The sequence below is a fragment of the Gymnoscopelus microlampas genome (genome assembly GCF_963454915.1).
Source record: "Gymnoscopelus microlampas genome assembly, chromosome: 16".
NCBI classification, from domain to species: domain Eukaryota; kingdom Metazoa; phylum Chordata; class Actinopteri; order Myctophiformes; family Myctophidae; genus Gymnoscopelus; species Gymnoscopelus microlampas.
In genome coordinates, this window is record NC_139953.1 from 43907683 (window position 1) to 43915266 (window position 7584).

The 7584-nt window shown below is 37.1% G+C and overlaps 1 long non-coding RNA gene across 1 annotated transcript; it reads left to right on the forward strand.

Moving 5' to 3' along the window:
• Positions 1 to 4202: 4202 nt before the first annotated feature.
• On the forward strand, positions 4203 to 7087 carry LOC311062672. The gene is made up of 6 exons (XR_014602525.1): positions 4203 to 4280; positions 4815 to 4868; positions 4974 to 4997; positions 5165 to 5182; positions 6279 to 6335; positions 7030 to 7087. It is a non-coding gene; the product is annotated as an uncharacterized lncRNA (long non-coding RNA).
• Positions 7088 to 7584: the final 497 nt, after the last annotated feature.

Genomic DNA, 7584 nt, shown 5'->3' on the forward strand with positions numbered 1-7584 from the left:
TCCCCGAACGCGTGAGTATGTCACAAGTGTTGGCACACGTGTCCGTCTCCGGTCCAGTGTCCACTATTGTCTGAAAACGGCACTTTTCTGACCTCTGACCTCACTGGACGGTCCGCCATACTTTTCTTTACACCTCTTCCGCTTAGCGCCGAGTGTGGCGTTGTAGAGGGGGTCTCCCTGAACGTGTGCGTATGTCAAAAGTGCTAGCGCCAACAGCCGTCTCCTGTCCAGTGTCCAGTATTGTCTGAAAATGGCACTTTTCTTACCTCAGGCCGCACTGGGCGGCCTGCCACTTTCCTTTTTTTACAAATTATCTCTCAAATGTTCACCAGCATTCTGTACTGGTCTGTATCCATTTTCTATCAAGTTTATGGGCGCTCAGTTATGGAGAAGTACACACACACACACACACACACACACACACACACACACACACACACACACACACACACACAAACTACAAATTTACTAATATTTCTGTCCTCTATCTTTTTTTATGCTGTGTTTCCATGTTGTATATATGTTGTTAAATAATATACATTTTTAATGATTTTTTTCTGATTACATTTGTATTTGTATTGTATTTTAGTTTTTAAATAGGTGAGATCAACTTTATAAACCCCAAATTCTTCTTTTTTTTAAATCTCACCTGCACTATCTACTATTATTATTTGTAGCATATTTTGTGGTCTCTTTTATCATTGTTTATTTGCTTCTGCAATAAACAATATTATATCATCATCATTTTCCAAGAGTGACCTGGCCTAGAGTCAGCATTATTACAACAATGGACAAACAATACAAAAACAATACATATATATATAACACACACAAATCAATATCCAGTTAAAGTGCAAAACAGTGCTAAGTGCACATTTAATGGGGGTCAATAGCCAATTTCAAACTGGAACAACCATTTAAAAAGACATACTGTACATCATAAATGTATTTTTTAAATACAATTGTGTCTTTTTTTTTAAACTTGCCACTTAGAAGTGTTTTAGTATGAGCCATTTAAAAGGCATACATCATAAATGTATTTTTAAATTAGATTTGTGTCTTTTAAAAAACATAAAAAATTCACGATCTTATTTTGAAGGCAACCGGAACCCTTATTTCTGCTAGGTCGAAAACCGGAAGTCCAATTTCTGCTGACGGAACGGAGCTGCATTGTGGGTATGTTCTTCTTCTGACGACCACTTTGTCTAGACGCCAGTTGGTGTATAGCTGCCCCCTACTGTTGGTCTCGGGTACTGTCCATTGTTTATATACAGTAACAGCAGAGTACAGCCTCTTTTACATGATTGGAACATGCACAGTACATCATTATCAGACCTAAATATACCATTCAATGTATTGTTTGTGCCATTAATGACTGGCTATCAGGTTTTGTAGCTAGCTATTGTTGAAATATTAGGTGTCCTGGTGTCGTATGTCAAATGTTCATTTTGAAATCATGTATGCTTTATCCTATTTCATTAAAATAAATAAATAAATAGAGTAATAATAACAATACAACAACGATTAAAACAAAGCAATTTGCCCATGAAAGTCAGGTAGAACTTCATGGGGAAAAATGCTTACGGAACAAATGTGTTTTAACATCCTCTTAAAACCTTCAACAGACTCTGCATTTCTTAAAGCCTATGGAATGTGAACATCTGGTGGAATTACATGTAATTCTCTCTCGGTTTCATGTGAACAGAATTGAATGTCATGCTATATAGCAGTGTCTCTCAGCCTTTTCATGCCGCGAGCCCCCAAAATAATCATATTTGAACTTGGGACCCCCAAAAATAATGATATTTGAACACTTGGAATGTAGGAGTGGAGGCATTCAATTTTGTTTGACTGGGTTCCACAGATAATTATTGTGAAAATAGCAATCTGCAAGCTTGTAGATCGGCTATTTTAAAATGTATCGTCTCTTTCTTATATTATTTGCCAATTTGGCCAATGTTTTTATTGTAAAGTCTGTTTAACTTTTGATGCTGTTACGGTTCTTTTTCTTTTCTTACATTTAATTTTCATCTGGGCACCCCCCAAAACAGCTTTAGTAAAACAAGAGGCACTCCTGTCTTTAGTGACAACATTTACATTTAGTGATAAGCTCATCAGCTTATCACTGAGGCAAACTTTTGCTAACAGTTGAAGGCTGCCTTTCCCAGCATGTCTCTGGAAATAGACAAGGACAGCCAACATCCAGCTAATTCTTGCATAAAGAAACATTTAACAACTGCCCTTTGTTCAACCCCCTCTGATCATTTTGACTAGGTGACCTGTGGCCAGTGGTGGAAAGTAACTTAGTAAATTTTCTCAAGTACTTAAGTTCAGTTTTGAGGTACTTTTACTTTGCTGGAGTATTTACAATTTCCAGTACTTTTACTTGTACTCCACTACACATCTCAGATCTAAATATTATACTTTTACTCCACTACAATTATTTGAAAACTTTAGTTACTAGTTACTTTGTAGATTTGGATTATTATTACAAAATAGACATCAACACCTTCAGCCCTATTTAAACTTTGGCTTTTTGAAAATAGACGATCTACAACCTCACAATGCGTCACGATGCGACGCATTGTGAGCTTGTAGATCTGCTATTTTCAAAACATTTTAATGCACTATGGCACATTTTATACATATGATATCTTGTGAAACGGGACAATCTGCATAATAAGTACTTTCTACTTTTGGTACATTTTGATACCAATACTTTTGTACTTTTACTCAAGAACATTTTGAATTCAGGACTTTTACTTGTAACAGAGTATTTATACATTGATTGCAGTATTGATACTTTTACTTAAAGGAGGAGTTCACCCAAAAAATGACTTATTTTCTATCAATTACACACCCCATGAAGCCTTGATTTCATGGATTTATTTTTGTTTTTGTGGCATTCCTAAGACAATAATTTGATGACCGTGTGTATTTCCGGTAGGAGACACAAATAATCTACTTTGTGTCTCCTACCGGATACATTAGCCGGTAGGAGACGGGAATCAAATTATTAGCTTAGGAATGCGACAAAAACAAAAAAGAATCCATGAATTCAAGGCTTCATAGGGTGTGCAATTGATAGAAAATAAGTCATTTTTTGGGTGAACTCCTCCTTTAAGTAAAACATTTGAGTACTTTTTCCACCACTGATCATGTTGACGTATGTGACCTGTGGCTGACAAGATGATGTCATGAACTGGTAAATATTTGAACAACACTGAGGATGACTAATTCATCGTTTTGGACAGGAACGTTCTTCCTTTCCCATGTCCTTCAGTCAGTTGAGGACAAACATTGATCTGGCAGCCGGGCCCATCCCACAGTGTGAGTGCTGATCTGGGGTCTGTTGATTGAAGTTTCCCAACCATTTGATTCATTATTACCCAGCTGACTCCAGATCTGCTTGCACTTTGACATGTTGAGTAGATGCAATTCATGCAGATTAATTTGACAAGGTTGTTGGAGAGGACAGACTAGATTATAAAACGAGCCCCTAACAGTCAATGTATTTGTGGGTATATAAAGGTTAGGCTACTGTAAGACAGAGCTCTCTCACCGGTTCTTCTGGATCCAAACAATTGTACAGTATGTGTTCTCCTGAGTGGTTCTTCAGTGTCCTTCTCCTGGGCAGCACCATTGGAGTTCCAGTTCCTCCAAAAAATGATGTCAGGTAAGATATTGGTAGGTTTATGTTTTTAAATACACAGAGAGAAGAATAATTTGTCAAACAGCAAAAACAAATACAAAAAAGTATATAGTGAGAATAATTTGTCAAACAGCAAAAAGAAATGTCTACAGTAACTCACAATCAATGACCTGGTGCCTCTGCTTTCATGTAAGGGTTAGGGTTAGGGTTAGTATATCCATAAGCTCGTAAGAGTTAAACCTGTGTTACACATTGGCAAACATCATTCTAATGAGGAAAATACACAATGCTTGAATGAGAAAATGACTGTAACATACTACTGCTATGCAATTGTTGTTCTGTATTTGTTTTTTAATATTTCTTACCGTTTCTGTTGTTATCTTATTGCTATTTTTACTGTTTTCCTTGTTGCCGCAATGTGGAAGAGCCGAAATCCAAGATTTTGCTTGAATCTATAATGGGACGTAACAATAAATTCAGTGTTAAATTGTGATTTCATGAATGACCATTGATAGAGATAGATGGGAGTCATGCTGTCTATTCTTTCTTTTGCCTTTAGAAACTATGGTGAACCCTACGGTGAACCCAGTGTTCCTTCAGTGAACAACACCAGGGGTAACTCGACAGGGTGAGTCTTGACAAATCCTTCACATTTGTTGAATGTAAAGTAAAGTAAGTATTTAATCTAAATAAATGTATGTTTCACCTTCTCTCATGAATGTCACACGGTACAATTTCACACAAAGTGAGTGCTGCTGAATTACAATAAAACACTGTAGTAGCAATTGCAGCAGGATTGAATTACTTTATTAGTCAGAAATGTAATCAGCACAAGGTACAGCCAGACATTAAGGCTAAAAGGATATCACAAAAAAAGTCCTGGGGACTTGTTTCCATTGTGGTCCAAAGAAAAGAGAGACCTCAAGATGATTCTTCAAGTCTAAAATGGCATTGTATAACTTGATCTTCAAGGCCTGCAATATTCATTCAAATCCTTTTGGGTGAATGGAGTGCTTGGAAAGGAACATCGGTGTATTTACAATGAAGGCAAAATTATGTCTACCATGCGTAGCAGCTACTACAAAGCTGAAATGTGTTATGAAAAAAAAAAAAAAACTCTTATGGACAATCAAGTATAACTTATTGAGCTTTCTTTCTACAGGAACTTCCAATCAAATGATACTTCCAATGACAAAAACCAAGGCTCTACTTACATGTAAGTAGATTTGTAAGCTTACAAAAGAGCTAAACTGATGTGTTACCCATTGCCGATGTTGTTGTGCAAAATTACAGCAAATCTATTATCTGCTTATTGTTGCAGGTTCTTTTTCCCTGTTGAACGCGTGTAAGCAGATTTTTAATTTACTGTACATTTGACAGTTTTCAAATGCATGCATATACTGTATACAGAGTAGATTAAGGCTATACCTTAATATAATTCAGATGAGCGCACATTTGTTCAATTGAAAGATGCATTTTGAGTAAATGTAGATCTCTTTCTATATTTTCTAGGGAGGCTCCTCCTCAACTGTAAGTGTCACTTTGTATTTATGCACCATGGTGTACAGTTTAATGGTAAGGATGATTGTCTCCAGGTTCTCAAATTAATCTATTGATTCCTTCTCTTAGAGCAGGGGTCTTCAACCTTTTCAGGCCAAGGACCCCTATAGCTGAGAGAGAGATGAAGCAGGGACCCCCTCTATATTGTATAAAATTGTGCTTCAGATAAACTTTTGCTGCTCTTTTTTCCCTCTACACCTATATCTCTTTGCCAAAAATAGCAGATCTACAAGTTCACAACGCCTCGCAGCGCGAGGCGTTGTGAGCTTGTAGATCTGCTATTTTTGGCTAAAGTTCTCCTTAGAAAAAGGGATGCTAGAGTTCAAGTGGTTAAGGTAAAAAAAATAATAATCATATCACACAAAGATTTGGCGGACCCCCTGTAGTAACTCTGAGGACCCCCTAGGGGTCCCGGACCCCCTGTTGAAGTCCCCTGTTGTAGTCCATCAGTCCACATGGCATGCAAGCCTATTTGTACCTTGTGTTGGAAGTGGTTAGCCTGGTAAAGCCCCTCCACCTAATTTCCATGACAAATGAGATTTCCGGAGGGAGGGTTTACCAGGCTAGGAAGTGGTTACTTGTGGTGTTTGTATCTTTTGTAAATGAGCATTGTCAATTATATTTCACTAATATTTAAATGTGCATTAATAAACAATGTGCAAAACTGTCTCGTGGGATTCATATATTCTCAAGAATCAAGAAACAATAAATCTGTAATAACATTGAGCCCAAGTAACTGAATATAATTATGAATGTCATTAATGTCTATATCATGGCCATAATTTCATACAAAACAGATGATTTTGTAGCTGCAAGTACATGCCACTATGTACACATCTGATGTTATTAAATATATAGGTATTTGCTCTGCTGTTGAAAATTACAACACTGACAGAGACTGGAGTATTAGTATTTTTACTGAATATATTTGCGTCTACCCAAGCAAGGAAACAAGTCCCTTGGAAGAGCACTGATTATGACTCTGCAAAGAGAACAGGAAAACAATAGCTGTAATAAAATTGACATTTATTATGGCTATTAAGAACCAGCATTCTTTTTCAAACAGGACAGAGGAACCACCACAGGGCATGAATCATACAGGTGGCAACTGGACCATGAACAGGTGAATTATTTTGTTTCTGGCGATGTAGTGACAGCCCATGTAAATACACAAGCATTAGCTTTGTTCGGCTTCCATCAACTGCATCATTCATTTCTCTCTGCTGCAGCCGGCAGCCTGGTCCTATGGGGTCAATAAGATGTGTATAAGTATAAGATACTCCAATTATTCCCAGGCATTATCGTAGAACCCAAGAATTGTACTCGCTTATGATGGCTGTAACAATAAAGAATCTTGACTCTGTGTGTTAATTTGTGCCCAAACGATCTTGGGATTTCATTAGTGACGATGGAAAGCGTTGAGAGCCATGCTGTCTTTTCTTTCTTTTGCCTGTAGAAATGATCAATTCAAACCCAGTGTTCCTTCAGTCAACAACACACTGAACCCAAGTTACTGGAAACAATGTGTCACTTAATGTCACTTAATGAAGTAATAAATTATGATTTAATAAAAATGTGATCATTTTCTTTTCCTGCAAGTACAGTAAATATTCAATGTTAAAGGTATAAAGCTATGCTGGTGGAAAAAAATAGGCCTGTGTTCAAAGCAAATGCATGTGTATATAACATTTTATTTTGAGATGATATTTTAGTGAATATATCTGCCTCCACCCACGCAAGCACATATTATGCACAAATAGAAGGGGGGGAAATTGCTGTAATCTTTTTGGTTTTGTTTTACATCTTTATTCAAACAGGACAGAGGAACCACCACAGGGTATGAATCATACAGGTGGCAACTGGAACATAAGCAGGTGAATTATTTAGGTTCTGGGGATCTAGTGACACACAAGCTAGCTTTATTCTTCTTCTATACTAAAGGACGACTTCACCGATTTTCAACCTATCTTCATATAATTGGTCCTCACTAATACTCATGATAAAATGGTAAAAAAAAAAATCTACTCGGTCTGTGTCTCAGAGGAGGGCTGTGGACAGTTCAGAGTCCCGTCTACCAGTGACATCATCAATGGGGAATCCAAGCTAATAGAAACTGGAGGCTTTCTATTCCTGGAAAGTTGCAATGCAATAAAAGAAGCCATTGTTCTCATGTTAATAAAAATCTAAATAAGAATGTGAATGTGAAATCTTGTTGGAAAAAAAAAATCATGCCTAACGATGATGTCACTGGTAGACAGGTTTCTGGACTGTCCACAGCCCTCCTATGAGACACAGACCAAGTAGAAAAAAATAGTACCATTTTATCATGAGTATTAGTGAGGACCAATTATATGAAGATAGGTTGAAAATCG